The sequence below is a fragment of the Rattus norvegicus genome, chromosome 20 (genome assembly GCF_036323735.1).
Source record: "Rattus norvegicus strain BN/NHsdMcwi chromosome 20, GRCr8, whole genome shotgun sequence".
Taxonomy (NCBI): Eukaryota; Metazoa; Chordata; class Mammalia; order Rodentia; family Muridae; genus Rattus; species Rattus norvegicus.
This window is the reverse complement of record NC_086038.1, coordinates 17,157,696-17,177,219: the sequence shown is the minus strand read 5'-3', so window position 1 is coordinate 17,177,219 and position 19,524 is coordinate 17,157,696. Positions and strand designations below refer to the sequence as shown.

Below are 19,524 nucleotides of genomic sequence, written 5' to 3'. Positions count from 1 at the left end.
TCTTAAGCTTGGGAGAAATACAGGGCGAGATGAGGTTGACCCCACACCTGGGAATATTATTCCAAGCAACCGTGCAGAGCCACCGAAGGGAACAGATATATTAATCGAAAAGCCGTAGAAACCAGGCTTTGTCATTCTCTGGCTCTGGTCCTAGAATCAACTGCAGGAAACCAAGTCTCCATTGGACCACATGGAGAATGAACGTTTGCACATCGTAAGGACACGTAGGTTTAGAGGTTTAGAAACAATAATAACCTACTTTATAAGCTGGGAGATCTGTAGGTCGAGTCTTTCTCCCCTGTATAACAGATCACATACTTGTCAAGAAGCAACTCAGGAGGAAGGGCTCGTTTTGACCCATGGTTTGCAGGAACCCTGGGACAGCTTATGGCTGCGGCCATGGGACTGAGGTCGTTTCCTCATAGGGGACAGGAAGTGGAGTCTTGACTCTTCAAATTCAAGACCTGTCCCTTGACCTCTAGTGATCTACTTCCTCCAGGGATGCTCTGCCTCAAACAAAACAAATCAAGTCAAAACAAAACCCACCACCACCAGCTTGTAGTGGGGTGGGATATTCAAACACAAGAGCTTATGGGAGACATTTCACACACAAACTGTCATATATCTCCTTCTAATTGGGATAGGATGTGGACGACCCAGTTAAAGTAAAACTCTAGTAAGAAGGTTCTTGTGAGACATTGAGGCCGCATTTCTCTGGGCTCTCCTATTTCCTTCCCACCAACCAGCCATGACTCTCATCCTTCTGTGCCAATAGCAAGGGCTGGAGGACTTAGCACGGATGGGTTAAAGAGAAAGAGGCTGTGGAAACCCCAAGGAATGATGATCACCCCCAGAGTTAATTTTTCTCTCTGGCTGGGTAAAATAGGTCTCAAAAGAGAGAGGATGACTACATTGAAACAGAATCAGAAAGAATTCTCTCCAGCAGAGGGCAGACCTGTCCTCTAACTCCAGCTTCAAGGAGTCAAAGAGATAAAAACAACCTGGCATTTCCTCTTACAGGCCTCAACACCTTATATGCACGCATGCACACACGCACGCACGCACAAACGGACGCAGGCACGCACAAACGGACACAGGCACGCACCCACGGACGGATGGACGCATGCACGCACAGACGGACGCACGCACGCACGCATGCACGCACAGACGGACGCAAGCACGCACACACGCACTCCCAAGTATAGGACCAAGCCGAAACAGGGTGGCAGATACCTTGTATTTAAGAGGAGAATGAATTTTAAAGGTCAGAGACATGAGTCCTGGATCTACTGGCTGCGTCCCAGCCTCTGATTCTGTGATGCTGGGATGGGTGCTTTGCTCTTCAAGGTTTTTATGATAAATGTTGTCTGGAACACTTTGTAAGGCGACTCATAAGATCCCTCTGTTTATTACCTGGGAGGTCAGCTTTCTATTTCTAACTTTCTTTTTTTTTTTTTAAAGATTTATTCATTTATTATATATAAGTACACTGTAGCTGTCTTCAGACACACCAGAAGAGGGCATCAGATCTCTTTACAGATGGTTGTGAGCCACCATGTGGTTGCTGGGAATTGAATTGAGGACCTCTGGAAGAGTAGTCGGGGCTCTTAACCGCTGAGACATTTCTCCAGCCCTCTAACTTTATTTCTAACTGTATTGATATCAACATAGATTTATTAGATCTCAATCAAGACTATAGACCCTGTAGTCAAGTCACTTGAACATGAATGGACAAAGTTGCTAATATCTACTTTTTTTTTTTTTTTTAAAGATTTATGTATGCCTACAGGCCAGGAAGAGGGCATCAGATCTCATTATAGGTAGTTATGAGCCACCATGTGGGTGCTGGGAATTGAACTCAGGACCTCTGGAAGAGCAGCCGGTGCTCTTAACCGCTGAGCCATCTCTCCATCCCGTTTTTAAAAAAAATGTATTTATTTATGTATTTATTATATAAGTGTAGGAGTGCTCTGACCGCAGGTACACCTACATGTCAGAGGAGGGCCTCAAATCCCTTTACAGATAGTAGTTGCTGGGAACTGAACTCGGGACCTCTGGAAGAGCAGCCAGTGTTCCTAACCACTGAGCCATCTCTCCAGCCCTGTTTTTGTTGTTTTTTAGTAAGATAATCAATCCTTCTGGACTTTTAAAAACTAACGTTATTGTCTGTAGAGTAATTGGATCTACTCCATTGATACAGAGATTCATGCTAAACCAGTAATAGTATATAAGATGCACAAAATGGCACTGCCACCTGCACAAGTGGTTACTCAGTAGTACACGTTCCCTATCCCTCCCCCTCTGCCACTCCAAACCAGGTTACTGTTCCCACCAAGTGTTTATAAGAACAGCAGCGATAATATTAGGCAGCTTGTGTTGAACAGCTATTATGTGGTAGGCGCTCTAAGGTTAATTGTTGACCCTGGCTTTCAAACGAATACTGTGGTTCGTATATAACTGAACGTCTCATTTGTTAGCTACTTCAAAGGCCACTCATTAGTCCAAATGACGCACTAGCTGACGATGACTCTGGGATATTAATCGGGCTTGCCGACCTCATCGTGCTCTAAGAAACCAAGACTTGAGGTCTTGAATTCTGTAAGTCAAGTCTTCATGTATCCTAGCAAATGAATGTGACCGTCGGGTGGGTTTTAAATTTTTCATTTTTGCTGTAGAAAGAGTAACGTCATGGCTGGGTTTGGGGGCAGAGGCGTTGACAGAGTGGGTAAATCACTTTGTGTCCAAGCATGAAGACCCGAGTTTGGTTTTCCAGATTGTGTATGAACACCAGGCAGGGGTGGTGGCCTGCCTATCATCCTAGAGCTTGGGAAGCAGAGATGGATGTCCGGAGGTCAAAATGGCTACCCAGAGGTCAAGATGGCTACCCGGAGGTCAAGATGGCTACCCGGAGGTCAAAATGGCTACCTGGAGGTCAATCTGACTTGCTTAAAAGTCTCACTGAGGGGCTGAACTCTGGGTTCAACTGGGAGATCCTGACATATAAGTTGGAAAATGACCAAGAAAGAAACCTGATGTCAGGCTCTGACCTCCACGGCATGCATGTATTGATCTTCACACACACATATGCACACCCACACTGGTCAACATGCATCGACACACATGCATACACGCAGACATACAATAATAGATTAGAGATAGTCACTGTGCCTAGATCTGGCTATTTTCCCATCCTCTTTTCTTGGTTTGATTCTCTGCCTTTTAGTGGCTCAGGTGAAATTTGGTTTCTCCTATAGCGGCTACTTTCCCTGTAACCGGAATGGCTCCTTGGGTAGAGGGAAATGACTTGAAGTTAGCCAAAACTTGGGCCGAGCGACCCCATTTCCCACGTGTGTTTCTGGTTCTAGAGTTTCAACACTTTGCGGACAGCGTTGAATGGTCCTGCTACGGGACTCTGTAGCCAGAGCAGCGGATGACGCATCGTCACGCCCCCTGTCAGTACGTCCTGGTTGGAGCTAAGCACAGACTGTACTCTGCGCTGTTAACAGGGACTGCAGGCTGTGCCAGAGGTTCATCTGCCAGCAGCTGATTGATGGGATAAACAGAAGAGAGTGCAAGACAGACACGCCTTGCTTCTGCCTTTGGCAGGTGGTAATCAATCTACCAGCTTCCCAGAGGAAAAGACCCCGAACCTTGAAATGGAGGAGGAGCCTCTCCCGCCAAGATCTTAGCTGCGACACAAGATCTCCTATACTCAGGGGGAAAGCCACCGTGGGTCAGAGTGTGTTCTCCAAGGGTGGCGACGAAACCCCTTTTTAAAAAATGTATGTGGCTCCCGTGGAGGCATTACTGTCCTCGGGTATTTCTTGAGGTCTTCTTCCCTCCAGTGCCGGCTTTGTTTACTTAAAACTTCTTCTACATTTTCTTTTCTGACCTCCCGCATCTTTGGACTCTGTGGCCCAGTAGGCGTATGTCTGACAGAACAGTAGACCCAGTCCGGGAAACACCTGAGTATTTTCTTGTTCTGTAGAGGCTGGAAGTCCCCGCCACAGCTGCTGCCAGGTCCAGTTTCTGGTGAGCTCTGTTCTTGTACCTTGCAGACAGCCACCTTGTTCTGCGTGCGCTCACGGTTTTTCTTATGTAAACAAAGAGAAGGATCCTCTTGTGTCCCTTTCTCTTCTTTTGATGAAAGCGATGCACATTCCTCCCCTAGAACGCCATTTAATCTTCCTAAACTCCCTAAGCAACCCGTCTCCAATGTTCAATATGAGTATGTGATCGGCCTCAGTCTAAGAATGGGAGCCGAGTGCGGTGGTCACACACGCTTTTAATCCCAGCACTCGGAGGCGAAGGCAGGCAGAGCTCTGAGTTTGAGGCCAGCCTGGTCTACAGGGTGAATTCGAGGACAGCCAGGGCCACTCGGAGAAACCCTGTCTCAAAACCAACCAACCAAACCCCAAACCAACTACCAGGCAAAAGAATACTGGGGAGTGACATAGTTCAGTCTGCCACACAGCCTGTTCTCTCTAGGACATGGTACCCTTCCCTGCTGTGACACTTCTGTTCAGTTGGTTTAGATATGAACAGAAGCTCTCAGACTCACACACAGAGGAGGACCTTGGGTGAGACTTTCTGTCTCCAGGAGTGGAGACAGACTCAGGCTGAGGTGATTTACTCAGTGGGCGAAATTGAGGCTTCCTTAGTCTGTACTGACCACTAGGTGGCCAGGGATGTCTTGTAGAGTGGCAGGCATTTGCCACTGGCTTGTGTTGTCACTGTACCAGGACAGAGCAGATCAGCATGGGACCAAGTGAGGGTACAGTTTTGTGTTCAGCTGTGTCGTGTAGCACAGGCAGCTGGGGTATGTATATGTATATGTGTATGTGTATGTATATGTGTATATGTATAGAAGTTGTATATATCACGTTTCTTTGCTATCTCCACACGTGTTTATATGCTTGTAAGAATTCAATCTGCTTGTTTTGAACCGTCCACTGAGGATGCTTCTAGAGAGAGAGCTGGGCGCACTGAATTATTCATTTCGTTTTCATGTCCACAGCTGGTGAAGCCAATGAAATATGAGTCTCTGGGGACCCTGGAGGACTGTTGTTAGAAGGTACCTTTCTGTCAAGCGGAGTTATACACGTGATAATTAGTGTCCGGCAATTGATCACTCAAATCTTCTCTGAGAAATTGCTGTAATTATGTGTTTTGTGTGCCTCTGCCAAGCTTGGGATGGTAAGCATAAGGAATGCCCCTGTGGGCTGGGACGATGGCTCAGGGGGAAAGAGCCCTTGCTTTGTAAGCATGAGGACCCGGGTTCGAAACTCCAGCCGGGCACTGCTACACATACCTGTAACTCCAGCATCGGCAGGGCAGGGACAGGTAGAGTGACAACTCACTGGCCAGCTGCTCCAGCCCAAATGCAGACAGAGCGTCTGGTTCCGTGAGAAACTGGTCTCAAAGCAATCAAGCAGAGAGGAATAGAGGAAGGCATTCTATATCCTCCTCTGGCCTTAGCATTTTCTTTTCTTTTTTAAAAACTAATTATTTATTTATTATATATAAGTAACACTGTAGCTGTCTTCACACCAGAAGAGGGCATCGGATCCCATTACAGATGGTTGTGAGCCACCATGTGGTTGCTGGGATTTGAACTCAGGACCTCTGGAAGAGCAGCCAGTGCTCTTAACCGCTGAGCCATCCCTCCAGCCCTGGCCTTAGCACTTTCAAGCATGAATTTACAACACATGCATGCTCATGTGCATGTGAGACACACACGTGCACATATACACACACAAAGACACACAAAGACACACACACACACACACGCACACGCACACACACACCAAATATAGCTACTTATCTATTATTTGTCTTTTTCTGCCAGAATGAACACTCCATGAAGATCGCCTCAGATTCTTTTGTATCTGACAAATGCATGCCATTCTATGGACCTAGGGCTAAGGCCTGGACTCCTATGCTAGCCAAGTGGGCTAATTTTGATTGTCATCTTGATCAGATTAAGAAACATCTAAGAGTTTCCTAAGTTTTACCATGAGGACTCTAACCTAATAGATGGCTTAGTACGTCATCTGAATGGATCCTTGGGGAATGGTGAAGAACCCTGCCTCGCTGGAGGAAGCAGGCCTCTGGGGGCCACATCTTGTCCTTATCACTTCCTGTTCTGCTTCTCTCTTGTCTTCCACGGAGCCAACAGCTCCTTTCCACCGCAGGCTTCCATTCTCCCCAAATGTGTGGTTTTAAATGACTGTGAATAAAGTCTTCTGAAGCTGTGAGCCGAAATAATCCCTATCTCCCTTAAGTTGTTTTCCTCAGGCACTTGGTCACATGCTCACAAAAACGACCGGCAGAGCTCACTCCTTGTTCTTTTGAGTCAGGAAAATCAGCAGTGGTTGAGCCCATCCAACCAATGGGCTCCTCACCCTGTCGAGCAGAAGTCTTCATGTTGGTGGCACTGTGTTGGCTTCTGTTTTAGGGTTTTACTGCTGTGAGCAGACACCATGACCAAGGCAACTCTTATAAGGACAACAACATTTAATTGGGGCTGGCTTAGAGGTCAGAGGTTCAGTCCATTATCATCAAGGCAGGAACATGGCAGCATCCAGGCAGGAATGGTGCAGGAGGAGCTGAGAGTCCCACATCTTCATCTGAAGGCTGCTAGGAGAACTGACTTCCAGGCAGGTAGGATAAGGGTCTTAAAGTACTCATCCACGACGACACGCCCACTCTACCAAGGCCACGCCCACTCCAACAAGGCCACCCCTCTAAATGTTGCTTCTCCCTGGGCAAAGCATATACAAACCATCACAGCTTCCTTTAAAAAGAATGTGTGTGTCTCTGAGAAAGATTGGTTTTTATCCCGTTTGATCTCAGCTGTCCATCTAGATTCCAAATCCTATCAACCTCCCCTTGTCTGATTAGCGCTTTTGCTGTGCCTTTATATTTGGCTCCTGTTGGTGTTTTGTAGGCTCTTAGGAGCCGAGCCGGGTGCCGGGATCTGGAATAAAATGTCTCTTAAAGAACATTGCCAAGGCACAGAGCTCACCACGATGCTCACACACTGTGAAAGCAATCTCGTGTTTTATTTCTCTGCCGGCCTCCCAATGCCACCTTCGTATCAGAATGAGATGCAAAAATAGGATGATAGCTCTTCCTCCACCCTGTTTTTTTTTTTTTTTTTTTCTCAATCGGAAAAGAATCTCATGTTTAAGGAGACTTATTTATCACCGTATACAATGGCCTATCCCACTGCACGGTGGGTCCCTCAACATTTTCCAAGACGATGAGCTGTGAAGCCACGGATGAAATATCACGCGGAACAGCCTGAGCACGTCCAGGACGTTTAGTTTTCTCGTCCTTTTAATTTCCCCGAACAAATGCTTAGTTAAAACTTTGCACGTACTACATTTTATTTAAAAGTTTTGATGGTGGAACTCAAGGGGCCGGCAACCCGCCAGTGAAAGTCTCTTTCCGTTTACCAATTACTTTAATTCAATTAAGTCGTTGCTAATTGTTTTTGTCCCAATACGAGCTCACGGAATACTGCCAGCAGTTCGCTTGTTATACTCTTAAGAATCGATTGTCTCACTTCTAATTAATAATAATAGCAAGAAAAATGGCTAAGCGAGGCCGTGACTATTGATGGCCTGCCAGTGTTGCAGGGCGGGGGGGAATCGTTCTTACGCAGCAGAGATGCGGTTCATTAGTGAGTTAATCTCAATAAACAGTTTTGTAATTCAATGAGCCCTGGGCTGAGGCTACAGTTTCACTTACTGCATAACATTGTTCGAGAGGCAGTTTAATGCTGAGGGCCCCGCGGCTAGCTGGATTTTACATCAGGGAGGAGCCTGATAGTTCTGTGCGTGAGGGTTAATGCAGTTAACAAGTCTGTAGTGGGCACCTTTCTGTTGTGATAAAATATCCTGAAGCAAACGCTTATTTTTAGCTTACAGTTGCAGAAGGTATGGGAGGATGGTGGGCGTGGCATAGTAGCAGGAGCAGGATGTGGCTGATCACGTGCCATCTGCACTCAGGAAGTTGAGAGAAAGAACCGGAAGTGGGGCCAGCATCCACACCCTCAAAGCCCACCCCTAGTGATATACTCCCTCCAGCGAAGCTTCAGCACCCAAATGTTCTGTAATTTTTCCAAACAGGGCCACCAACTGGGGAATGAAGTGTTCAAAATGTGAGCCAGGGAGGTGGCAGCTTCTTTGTTATTTTGCCTTTTTTTTTCTTTTTCAGAGCTGAGGACCGAACCCAGGGCCCTGCGCACGCTACACAATTGCTTTACCGCTGAGCTAAATCCCCAACCCCACGCTTCCTTCTTATAAGTGCTGCTTATTAAACACTCACGAGAGAGACCTGACGAAATTAGGTTATAGCATTAAAAGTCACCAGGAAAGCCAGGCGGCGGTGGCACACTCTCTTAATCCCTGCACTCAGGAGACAAAGACAGGTGGACCTTGGTGAGTTTGAGGCTAGTCTAGTCTACAGAGAGAGTTCCAGGACACCCAAGGCTACACACAGAGAAATCTTGTCTTGAAAAACAAACAAAATTGCATAATATCAGAGACTTTTTTTTTTGGTTTGTGTTTGTTTTTCTTTCTTTTTTTTTTTTTCTTTTTTCTTTTTTTCGGAGCTGGGGACCGAACCCAGGGCCTTGCGTTTTCTAGGCAAGTGCTCTACTGCTGAGCTAAATCCCCAATCCCTGTGTTTGTTTTTCAAGACAGGTTTTTTTCTGTGTAGACTTGGCTGTCCTGCAACTCACTCTGTAGACTAGGCTGGCCTCAAACTCAGAGATCCACCTGCCTCTGCCTCCTGAATGCTGAGATTCAAAGCATTTGCTACTGAAAAGAATAAAAAATGCAGCTAAGAAGTCAGAAGTTTGGGGTTGGGGATTTAGCTCAGTGGTAGAGCACTTGCCTAGCAACCGCAAGGCCCTGGGTTCGGTCCCCAGCTCCGGAAAAAAAAAAAAAAAAAAAGAAAGAAGTCAGAAGTTTAAAAAAGCCCTAAATACCTCAAATTCCAGACCCTGCCCTCTACCTGTACTAGCTGACCATAAAGTTAGATTAAAATCTTAGAGAATAATCTTGAGAAGCAGGAAGCTTCTCCTTGTGATTTTTCACTGGTATTCTCGACATTTTCCAATGACGCCCTCCCTACCAGCTGGGGTTGAGATTTCTTCCTTTAAATTCCTCTTGTCTTAGTTACTGGGGGTTGAACTCCACTGCCCCTGCGTGGGATATGAGTCTCGACCCCAGTGCACTGGTTTCTATCAATAAACCTCATGTTTATTACAGTAAGGATGGTCTCACGTGAGTTCTTGGGGGGATCACATCATCCCGAGACTTGAGTGAGGGTCTCCCCGCTCTGGGGGTCTTTCACTACCACTGCCCGGCTAATCAGAGACTTTTTAATGAGCGCGAGGCTCATGCTTTGGAGAGAGGTTGTCTCGAAAGCAAACATCACTCACTCATTTGGATCTCTACATGGAAAGGTTTACTTCTAAGTTCTAGGAGTGATGTTGGCGAAGATGTACCAGATGACACAAATCGTGCTTTGTTTGTTTGTCCACACAGGCTCACTCTGTAAGTTCAGACTGACCTGGAACTAGCTAGGCATTCTTACTTGTCCTTAAGTCTACAACAGTCTTCCTGCCTCAGCCTCCCATACAGCTATTAGCCACCACACCTGATTCCGGGTTGGAAGACTTAAAAGACAATACATTTTGTATTGTGCACATCTTACTAGAATAGGAGAAGATCCAATTCTAGACCCCGAGAAGTTGTCCAATGTCGATGTGACTCAGATTTTTTGAAATCAGTTTCTTTAGTACTATAAGTTAACATTTAAAGAGTGAGGAGGGGGCAAGCGGCCCCTTTTATAGTGAGTCAGGCACACCTGGCTGTTGCTAGGTAAATGTGGGGTGGAGCCTAGTTGAAACACCAACAACAGTTACCAATAATTTCCGTGTTAGGAGTTAACACATTATGCCCAAGTCCCCTCTTCATGTGGGATTTGGTCTGGATCGAGCTCACACAGATCTTGCTAATCCTATAAAAACTACTGTGAGTTCACTGCTGCAGCCGCCCTGCTGTGTTTGGGAGGCAGTTTCCTTGTAATCATCTTCTGCCTCTGCTCTCACACCTTATGTCCCATCTTCCAGAATAATCCCTGAGCCTTTGGAGGAAGGCTCAGGTGTGTGATATCCATATGGATTTCAGGCTAAGCATTCTTATTTTCTGAACCGTAGTCTCTTATTCTTTATACTTTGACCGGTTGTGGGTTTCTGTGTTCATCACTGAACTATTGCAAATAGAAACTTGTTGGATGAGGACTGGCAGATGCACACGTCTCTGAATGCAATAGCAAATCAGGAGGATCCAGTTTAATACTGTATCAGTTTATCTTCATAAGGCAGGTTGGTAACTCCCTTGACGGATGTGCCACTATTACACCAGTAAGTTCCCTTTCCCAGGCTGCTCTTGGTTTACTTGAAACTTTCCAAATGAGTATTAAATAAAACCATGCAATGAGGAAAACTACAAACCAATCCAATTTGAATATTCCTGTCTTTGGCCATTGTCCTTCCGCAGCAAGAGAGATCAGTTCAAATGCAGAACGCTAACATTTAGCTTCATGCTTGTGATGGTTGATGGTGTCTCTTTGGGTAGAACTTCCAAGTATTTCAAGAGAATAGGCTTTTCATCAAGTAGTTCTATTCCTATGAGATCCTCAGCCTGTATATTAATTAAAGGTGGAAATCTGGAAGGAAAGAACTGTGAAATTAGTTTGTCAATTGTGACAAAAAAAATTCCCCGTGGAAACAGAATGATCAGGAAGGTCTGTACTGTTCACTAAAGATCTCGAAATGCTGTTACTCCTGGCATTATCTTATCCACTCTTAGGGAAGAAATTTGACTTCTATTATAACTTTCTGTGATGGTTTTGTATATGCTTGGCCAGGGAGTGGCACTATTTAGAGGTGTGGCCTTATTGGAGTAAGTGTGTCACTGTGGGCGTGGGCTTAAAGACCCTCATCCTAGCTTCCTGGAAGTCAGTATTCTGCTAGCAGCCTTCAGATGCAGATGTAGAACTCTCAGCTCTTCCTGCACTGTGCCTGCCTGGACGCTGCCATGTTCCCACCCTGATGATAATGGACTGAACCTCTGAACCTGTAGGCCAGTCCCAATGAAATGTTGTCCTTATAAGAGTTGCCTTGGTCATGGTATCTGTTCACAGCAGTAAAACCCTAACTAAGACCCTTTCCCAGGTATTTTTGTGAAGGAACACGTTTGCGTTTCTTTTGGGTCCTGTGGCAGGCTAGGTGAAGGGCCCTCCGATATCTATGCTCTCATCCCTAGGATACGTGGTTGCCTTATGGCAAAAATGGTTTGTTAGATGTGCTAAAGTTCAGGACCTTGACAAAAAGGGAGGGCAGGGAGAAGTTTCCCTGGTTTCTCCAACCAGAAATTAATGTAAAGGCAGGATTTCTCACAAGAGGAAGACAAAAGGTGTTTGTATGATGGAGAATTCAATAAATCATGGAGCAGATGTGGGCTGAGGCTGTAGGTCAGTTGGTAGAGCCTGGCATGCACAGATTCCTGGTTCTGAACCCCAGAGCTGTATAAACTATGTGCAACACATATCTGTAGGTGGAGGCAAGGTTGTCTTTGGCTATGTAGTGAATCTGAGGCTAGCCTGGGCTACATAGTGAATTTGAGGCTAGTTTGGGCTACATGAGACTCTGTCTTCAGCCTATCAACACCAAGCAATTGTCTAATCTCTTTCCAACTTTCTCCCAACTCTGCAGTGGAATTTGTTTTTGTCTGTCTCCTGGTTCTCCTTAGGCTCTGGAGATCTCACAGTAGCCCCTAAGCTAGAATTATGATTTGGTGGCTTTGGTGGCCCCTGGGATGCTACCTGCTTCTGTGTTCAGTGTCTCAGGGAGGTTACCACGCTGACTCAGGTTTTCAGAAGGAATCGAGCACTAGATCACTTGCTTGGTGAGCATTTCTTTGAGGTGTAGTTCGAAAATTGAGCGTCCTTTGTGAGTGTCTGGCTTCTGTTTAGGGAGAGTAGATGGGTATTCTTTACTGCCAGAGGAACTTTTCTTTCAATGTTTTGGGTAATGTTTGAGTGCCAGGGATTTATCATTTTCAGGATCGTAAATATACATTAAGTAATCGAGTGGACAAGTAGGATGGGGATTTTATCCTGAGAGACTCAGGATGCAGTGTCGTACTGTTGGAAGGGTGTCTTTGCCCGGAAGACATCTGTTCAGGCTAAATATATTAGCTAATTGCACTTGTATGCTGCCCACACCCCAGTGTTTGACACTTTATCTTGGCTACCTTTGAGGACTGTAGGAGACTCTCGTGTGAGATACAGGAAACATCAGGATCCAAGTTGTCCATCAGACTCTGTGATAATCCACCTATGGCCATTCTGTCTACAGTACAGTTCAAAATAATCATAGTCTGTCCTTTTTTCAATATTAATTAATTTAGTATTAGTTAATGATTTAATTTAGTGTGTGTGTGTGTATGTGTGTGTGTGTGTGTGTATGTGTGTGTGTATGCGCTTGTGTGCACCACTGCACAGGTGTGGACGTCTGAGGACAATTTGCAGAGTTGGTTCTCTCCTTTTACCATCTATGTCCCAGGGATTGAATTTAGGTTCCTCAGGCTGGGTTGTAAGGGCTGCTACCCAAGGGTTATCTGGATGGCACCTTGACGGTAAAATCCAAGACCCAGTGCTCTCCTTCTGCTCAGGATCAATGCCCTGAAGCTGAAGAGATGGCTTAGGGGTAAGCACTTGCTCCTAGATCCTGGTTCCCAGGGATCATGTTGGGCAACTCACAGTTGTCTGCAATTCTAGCTCCAGGGTAACTGACACCTTCGAAGGCTACCTGCACATGTTACACACACACACACACACACACACACACACACACACACACACACACACACACGCACACACACAGAGTAAACCTTAAAAGATAATGCCTTGGGGTTGGGGATTTAGCTCAGTGGTAGAGCACTTGCCTAGCAAGCGCAAGGCCCTGAGTTCGGTCCCCAGCTCTGAAAAAAAGAAAAAAGAAAAAAAAAAGATAATGCCTTGATGCAAATATTTGTCACATCCTGACCTACCACACTGACACCTGAATTGAAGTTATTCGGTTTGTACGGAAGCCTGGAGGAGCCAACTTTATCAGCCTTCGAAGTCAGAAGTATGAGCAGAATTGCTTATGGTAGTCTAGTGCCAGCTATTCTGCACAATTTATTTATTCATTCAATTATTTTCAGTCTTACTATTTGATAGGGTCTTCTGTTTCTCAGGCTGGTCTCGAACTTCCAGGATCACGTGACTCTCCTGTTTTAGCCTCCCAGGCAGCTAAACCACAGGCAAGTTCCATTGTACATGGGCATCAAATGATTTAAACCTGAGTCACAGGGAAGTCTTGGGTCTGACACAAGCAAGATGAGGGAATGTAGCTAGAACAAGGTGGCCTCGTGTAAGGAGAAATGTCACCTTTGCAAAGCCTTGACACAGTGGGTCTGTGTTCCCAGTACAAGTGTCAAGCTGGGTAAACAGTTCCCAGTTCTGGCAGTAGATTATTCCGGGTTAAGAGACAGGACGGGAAGTGTGTTGTAAATTAATTGTTAGATTTTTTCATTTGAAGCGGCGATGTTTAAGGCTGGAGAGGTGGCGGTTAAGAACACTTGCTGCTCTTCCACAGGACCAGGGTTCAATTTCCAGCACCCATGTGGCAGCTGATGACTGACAACTATCTGTAACTCCAGCTCCAGGGGATCAGAAACGCCGGGTCCTTAAAACAACAGAGTTCTGTTACGTTGTAGCCTAGAGTGGGGTCTACAGTAGGGGCGATGGCTGCATCGTGATCCTTCTGAAGCTTCTAGTCTGGGATGTGATAAACAAGGGAAACTCAGTAACAGGAGCATCAAGGACAAGTGAATGACTGGCCAGGCGCCGGACACCAAGCAGATCAGCCAGTGTATGAGGTGGGCGAGGAAGCCATCTTCTCTGACCGTGTTAGGGTCTACTGCTACAACAAAACACCAAAAACAATAATCAGGTTGGGGAGAAAAAGTTTACTTGCCTCACACTTCGGTCTTGGTCAGGGTTTGTATTCCTCACAAAACATCATTGACCAAGAAGCAAGTTGGGGAGGAAAGGGTTTATTCAGCTCACACTTCCACATTGCTGTTCATCACCAAAGCAAGTCAGGACTGGAACTCAAGCAGGTCAGGAAGCAGGAACTGATGCAGAGGCCATGGAGGGATGTTTCTTACTGGCTTGCTCCCCCTGGCTTGCTCAGCTTGCTCTCTTATAGAACCCAAGACCACCAGCCCAGGGATGGCCCCACCACAATGGGCTGGGTCCTCCCACATTGATCACTAATTGAGAAAATGCCTTACAGCTGGATCTCATGGCGGCATCTCCTCAAGGGAGGCTCCTTCCTCTCCACTGACTCTAGCTGTGCCAAGCCGGTATGACATCAGCCAGAATGCTGACTTTGGGTTGGAGGTTATGGATGCCGAGGTGCCATCTTCTCCTATTCAGATTAGGGTCTGATTCTCACGGAACCTTTGTAAAATTCAGATGACCCTCTACCTGGTAGAACACATAACCCTCCCATTTCCTAGAGCCAGTATTTCCTTTAGGAACCCCTTCTGTACTATGGGTACAGAGCCCGGTGGGCTCTCTGCCTGGTTTTCTTTACATGCATCTACTTCCTCACTGAACGTAAATAAAACTGCACCTAAGTATAGAAGTCTTGTTGAAGCCAGGACGTGTACGCTAACCGAATCCACCCGTCCCTCACCGTCTCCCTCTGTTTAACTAGTACCTGCGGTCTTGGGTTTGTGGGCTCTCTAGTTCCCGGGTGGCGGGAGTGCTGTGTGCAAGGCTGAGTTCCCCTTGTCTCTTCTTGTGTAGTCTCTGGATGTTAACATTCGCTATGATTTTATTGAGCAGCAACTTAAATAGGCACTGGGCAAATAAGATTTATAATTAAACATATTAGTCACGAATTACTTTTTAAAGCATCTTTAAATTATTTAAGATGTTTTTTTAATCTTAAATTATTTAAGACTCCTGTGTGTGTGTGTGTGTGTGTGTGTGTGTGTGTGTGTGTGTGTGTGTGTGTGTGTCTGTACCTGAGAGTGTGCTCCTTTTGAAAGAGCATACCCCTAAACGGGGAGCCTCGCCTCTCGCTCCGAACTTTCGGCGCGAAATGACATCAGCAAGGAGTATGTGTTATCTAGCAGCTTGGCAGCCAGGTAGGGTGGCTCATCTCACTCAAGGGGGTGAAGGAAGGGGAGGGGGTGGCTACGGATGGTCAGTGTCCTTGGGGCTGATAGCTGGTTTGGCAAGTCCTATCTCTGGCTCTCCCTCAGGCACGTCCGGCCCTGCACATCCCGACTCTGACAATGAGCAACCTTTATGAAACTCTAGTTCTGCACATTCGGGCTCTGACAATGAGTAACCTTTATGAAACTCTAGTTCTACATTTTGTGTGTGCACGCCCTCCTTTGCATACTGTAGTGGTATGTATGGAGGGAGGTCTGATGACAACTTGTAGGAACTGGTTACTAAATTCAAGCGCCCTGAGAACCCGTATTACTTCACAGATCTCCACTCCCATTTTTGGAAAATAACTTATTGAGTATCGGAGGAGAAATACGCATTTCAAGAACACAGAGTCAGTAATTTATAGACACTCGCGACTTTCATCGGACGTTTAGGGATAAGCTGGCAGTGTCAGTCGGCGAGGCTTGCAGTCGGCCTGGCTTTTAACTTGCTGTGATCAGAAGAGATGTTTTTAGCTTTATCCACCGCCCAGTGTTTCCTTTGTTATTCTCTGGCACCTGGGGCATCAGCTGGAAGTGAATTAAAGCCTCAGAAGCTGCGGTCCGGCAGCCAGCACGACATTAGAATAGAATTGCTTATGCGGAGGCGTTTGCATATGAAGGGGCCCCCCTATCTATTCATTTCCATTCTAACCTACAAGGAAGGTGGGGAGCTTGTTAACACCTTAAAAGGATTGATCCCTCTGCCTATGTGGCTTCTGATGCAAGGCTGAAGGCTGGGAAGCCATAAAAGGGAATCATTAATATTGGAGAGCAGGACGGAGGGAAAATACGCTCCTAAAATATTATGCATTGTCTCTGGGCAGCGTAAAAATAACGGAAATCGTGTGACTAATGGCTCAAGGTTACGGAGGAAGGGTCGAGGAAGCTTCAACCCCAGCTACCTTAAATATGAGAATGGCTATCGTTGGCTACCTCCCCCCTCCCAACAGGTGCCTAAAAGCTGACTCCCCCATCATCAACCCTAGTAAGAATTTATTACCTTGACAGTTTTCAGGCCTCACTCTTTGTTTTACCTTATCAGGTTCTGCCCCGCCCCCTCCCGCCCCCAGCATTGAGCGTGTAGATGAAGCATCTTCCCAACACCCCTACCCTGACCAATGGTGCACAGCCACACAGACTTTGCCCCATAGCCCCTGCCCACCTCCTCATGGTATAAATACCCCTTTCTCTCCCCACCCCCAATAAAAGACAGTTCTCCGAAGCTGTCCCGGGGTGTAGTCTTTGCCTGCTCCACTCACTGCCTACCGAGGTCCTCACTGTGTCCCCCGGTGCCCGGTTAGCCTCCTTCCCTCCAGTCCAGCTCGGTGCACAACAGCCTGGGTACCCGGGGCGGCAAGAAACCAAATCAGACCTACTAGGAGGAGACTTTATTTGCCAAGGCTATCGCAGCTGATGAGGAGCCAGGAAGCTGTCATGGCGGAATTCTCGAACTTTGGAAGCCGAGGCTCAGGCATGGGAGCCCCTCTTAGTCACACTTGTTTTCTAGGAGTAAAGCAAATAAAGAACCACATACGGCTTCAGTAAGTCAGCTGAAGACGTTCGTCTTGTGGCCAGTGGGTTCTTAACGGGCATTAGAAAAGAAAAGAAAAGGGTTTGTTCTGCTTTCCAGAAGCTTCTATAAGCTCCTAATGCTCGCATAATATCAAAGGTGGGCAAAAATTCAGGAAGCCAGGGTAGAAGAGAAACCCTGAGACATGGTTGGGTTCATACAGTGTGCGTTTTTGCTTAGATCGATTGGTTAAGTGGGGCCGAAAGCTCAGGTAGTTATCGCTATGGCTAGCCATGGAAAGTTAGGATGTCTGTGTTTGGCTTGGATAGGCATGGAACTTGCTGTCAGTCATCAGCATTGAGCCTGCGGAGTAGCCCCCTTTTTTGAGACAGGAAAGGGTGGGATGATGTTCTTCCGTGTTGTTTAGCGACTTCCTCAGAATCGAAACATTCTCTCCTAGAAGGAGGCCCTTAGGATTCAGGAAGCTGGTATAACCTGCTGGTTCAGGAAGCTCGGAACGTTCTAGATTTCTCCAGCCCCCTCCCCTGGATTTCACAGGCAGTAAGCAATTGGTGGGGCGAAGGGCATGACCTGCCTGCAGGTTGGTTGTGCAGAGACTCCAGACACAGGTTTTGTGAGCTGTTGCTATACCCGGGTGACTTTTCTGTGATGTCTTTGAATCACGCTTGCTCCTGTCTGTAATCCCTCATCCACACCCCTGGAGGTGACCCTGATCAACTCACAGAGGTCTGTAAGCTAAATTTGGTGGGATTAATTTTTGATTTGTCATTGGTGCATTGGCTCAGGACCTTCAAGACCAACTTCTCAGCAAGGAGACTTATTTTTCCCAGAGGGACAGAAGACAGGAAATAAAAGACAAAGACAGAAGATAGAGAAAGAAGGGGAGGGAACAAGGAAGAGGGGGGAGGGGTATTTGTCCCAGGAGATAGACTGACTACTTCTGGATAGAGAGGAGACAGATACGGCCCACAGGAAAATGGGAGTTTATAAAGGTAAAAGGAGAAACCCCATGTTAGGAAGGGGTTTTTATTTTTTGAGTAGTTTTTAACTATTTATTTATTTATGTATATGAGCATGCTGTCACTGACACACCAGAAGAGGGCATTGGATTCCATTCTAGATGGCTGTGAGCCACCATGTGGTTGCTGGGAATTGAACTTAGAACCTCTGGGAGAGCAGTCAGTGCTCCTAACTGCTAAGCCATCTCTCTCTTCAGCCCCATTTTAATCAGGCGTGTTAATTAGGTGAGCCATAGGGGCCTTTTTTTTTCTTTTGTATTTTGCTTTATTTTTTAAGATAGGATCTCATTGTGTAGCTCCAACTGTCCTAGAAGCCACTATGCAGATGAGACTGGCCTCAAATTCACAGAGATCTGCCTGCCTCTGCCTCCTGAGTGCTGGGATTAAAGGCTCAGAGCCACTACTCGGCTTCTATTTACTTATCTGAAGCCCAGGAGCCCTTTCTTCTTTTCTTTTTCTTTTTATTAACTTGAGTATTTCTTATTTACATTTCTTTCTTTTTTTTTTTTTTTGGTTCTTTTTTTTTTCGGAGCTGGGGACCGAACCCAGGGCCTTGCGCTTCCTAGGCAAGCGCTCTACCACTGAGCTAAATCCCCAACCCCTCTTATTTACATTTCGAATGTTATTCCCTTTCCTGGTTTCCGGGCCAACATCCCCCAACCCCTCCCCCTCCGTTCTATGGGTGTTCCCCTCCCCATCCTCCCCCTATTACCGCCCTCCCCCAACAATCACGTTCACTGGGGGTTCAGTCTTAGCAGGACCCAGGGCTTCCCCTTCCACTGGTGCTTTTACTAGGATATTCATTGCTACCTATGCAGTTGGGAGTCCAGGGTCAGTCCATGTATAGTCTTTAGGTAGTGGCTTAGTCCCTGGAAGCCCTGGTGCTTGGCATTGTTGTTCATATGGGGTCTTGAGCCCCTTCAACCTCTTCCAGTCCTTTCTCTGATTCCTTCAACGGGGGTCATAGGGGGCTTTTGATGGCTGGACTTCAATACTTTGATAACTGGTAGTCAGCCCCTAAGGAGGAAGTGACCAAATAATGAACCTTGGTGACTAGCTTTAGGAATGTAATGTGACGGTTTTTTTTTTTTTTTTTTTTTAGCAAGGCAGAGGGAATGGGGAAGAAAGGCAAGGCCCACCAGAGCCACGCCCACCAGAGCCACGCCCACCAGAACCACGCCCACCACGCCGGAGGTGGCCAGAGTCCCTTCATCTTGTGTGAGGTGGAAGCCATTTTGTTTATGTCTTCTTAGGAGCTCAGAGCTCCGAAGTTCAAAGTTCTCAGCAGATAATGCAGTTCAGACTAGATTTGATGCGGCCGTCTGTGCCAGACCAGAATACACTTGGCCCCAGACAGGAAAAACTGAGCTGAGGATAGGTGGAGATTAGAAAAGCTGCCTAAAAGTAGGGCACAGCTTCACAAAGATGAAATGTTATCCCCTCCCTACTGGGGTGGGCATCAAAGCTAAACCATTGAGGACTACCAAGGACCCATATTGGCTCGCAGACGACAGTAGTGGCCTGTTACGATCACAAGATTTGCCCGCCAGCCTCTTCCGTGTTTGCCTTTCTTCAAAGCTGCCACAAGCAGAGAGTCTGTGTCCTTTTCATTGGC

General features: G+C 46.5%; 2 long non-coding RNA genes across 10 annotated transcripts; one reads left to right on the top strand and one right to left on the bottom strand.

The window, feature by feature from the left end:
* The first annotated feature begins 790 nt into the window (after positions 1–790).
* On the top strand, positions 791–6,267 carry LOC102547881 (uncharacterized). Of its 9 annotated transcripts, none has more exons than XR_010061064.1 (6): positions 808–1,420; positions 2,478–2,598; positions 3,366–3,782; positions 3,922–4,032; positions 5,018–5,196; positions 5,849–6,267. It is a non-coding gene; the product is annotated as an uncharacterized LOC102547881 (long non-coding RNA). The 9 variants fall into 9 exon arrangements; XR_005497660.2 differs by having other exon boundaries at positions 817–1,264; XR_005497659.2 differs by having other exon boundaries at positions 818–1,264; positions 3,925–4,032.
* A 10,465-nt stretch (positions 6,268–16,732) lies between these two features.
* On the bottom strand, positions 16,733–18,943 carry LOC134483788 (uncharacterized). Its single transcript, XR_010060787.1, has 2 exons — positions 18,720–18,943; positions 16,733–16,862 (listed from the first exon to the last, which is right to left on the bottom strand). It is a non-coding gene; the product is annotated as an uncharacterized LOC134483788 (long non-coding RNA).
* Positions 18,944–19,524: the final 581 nt, after the last annotated feature.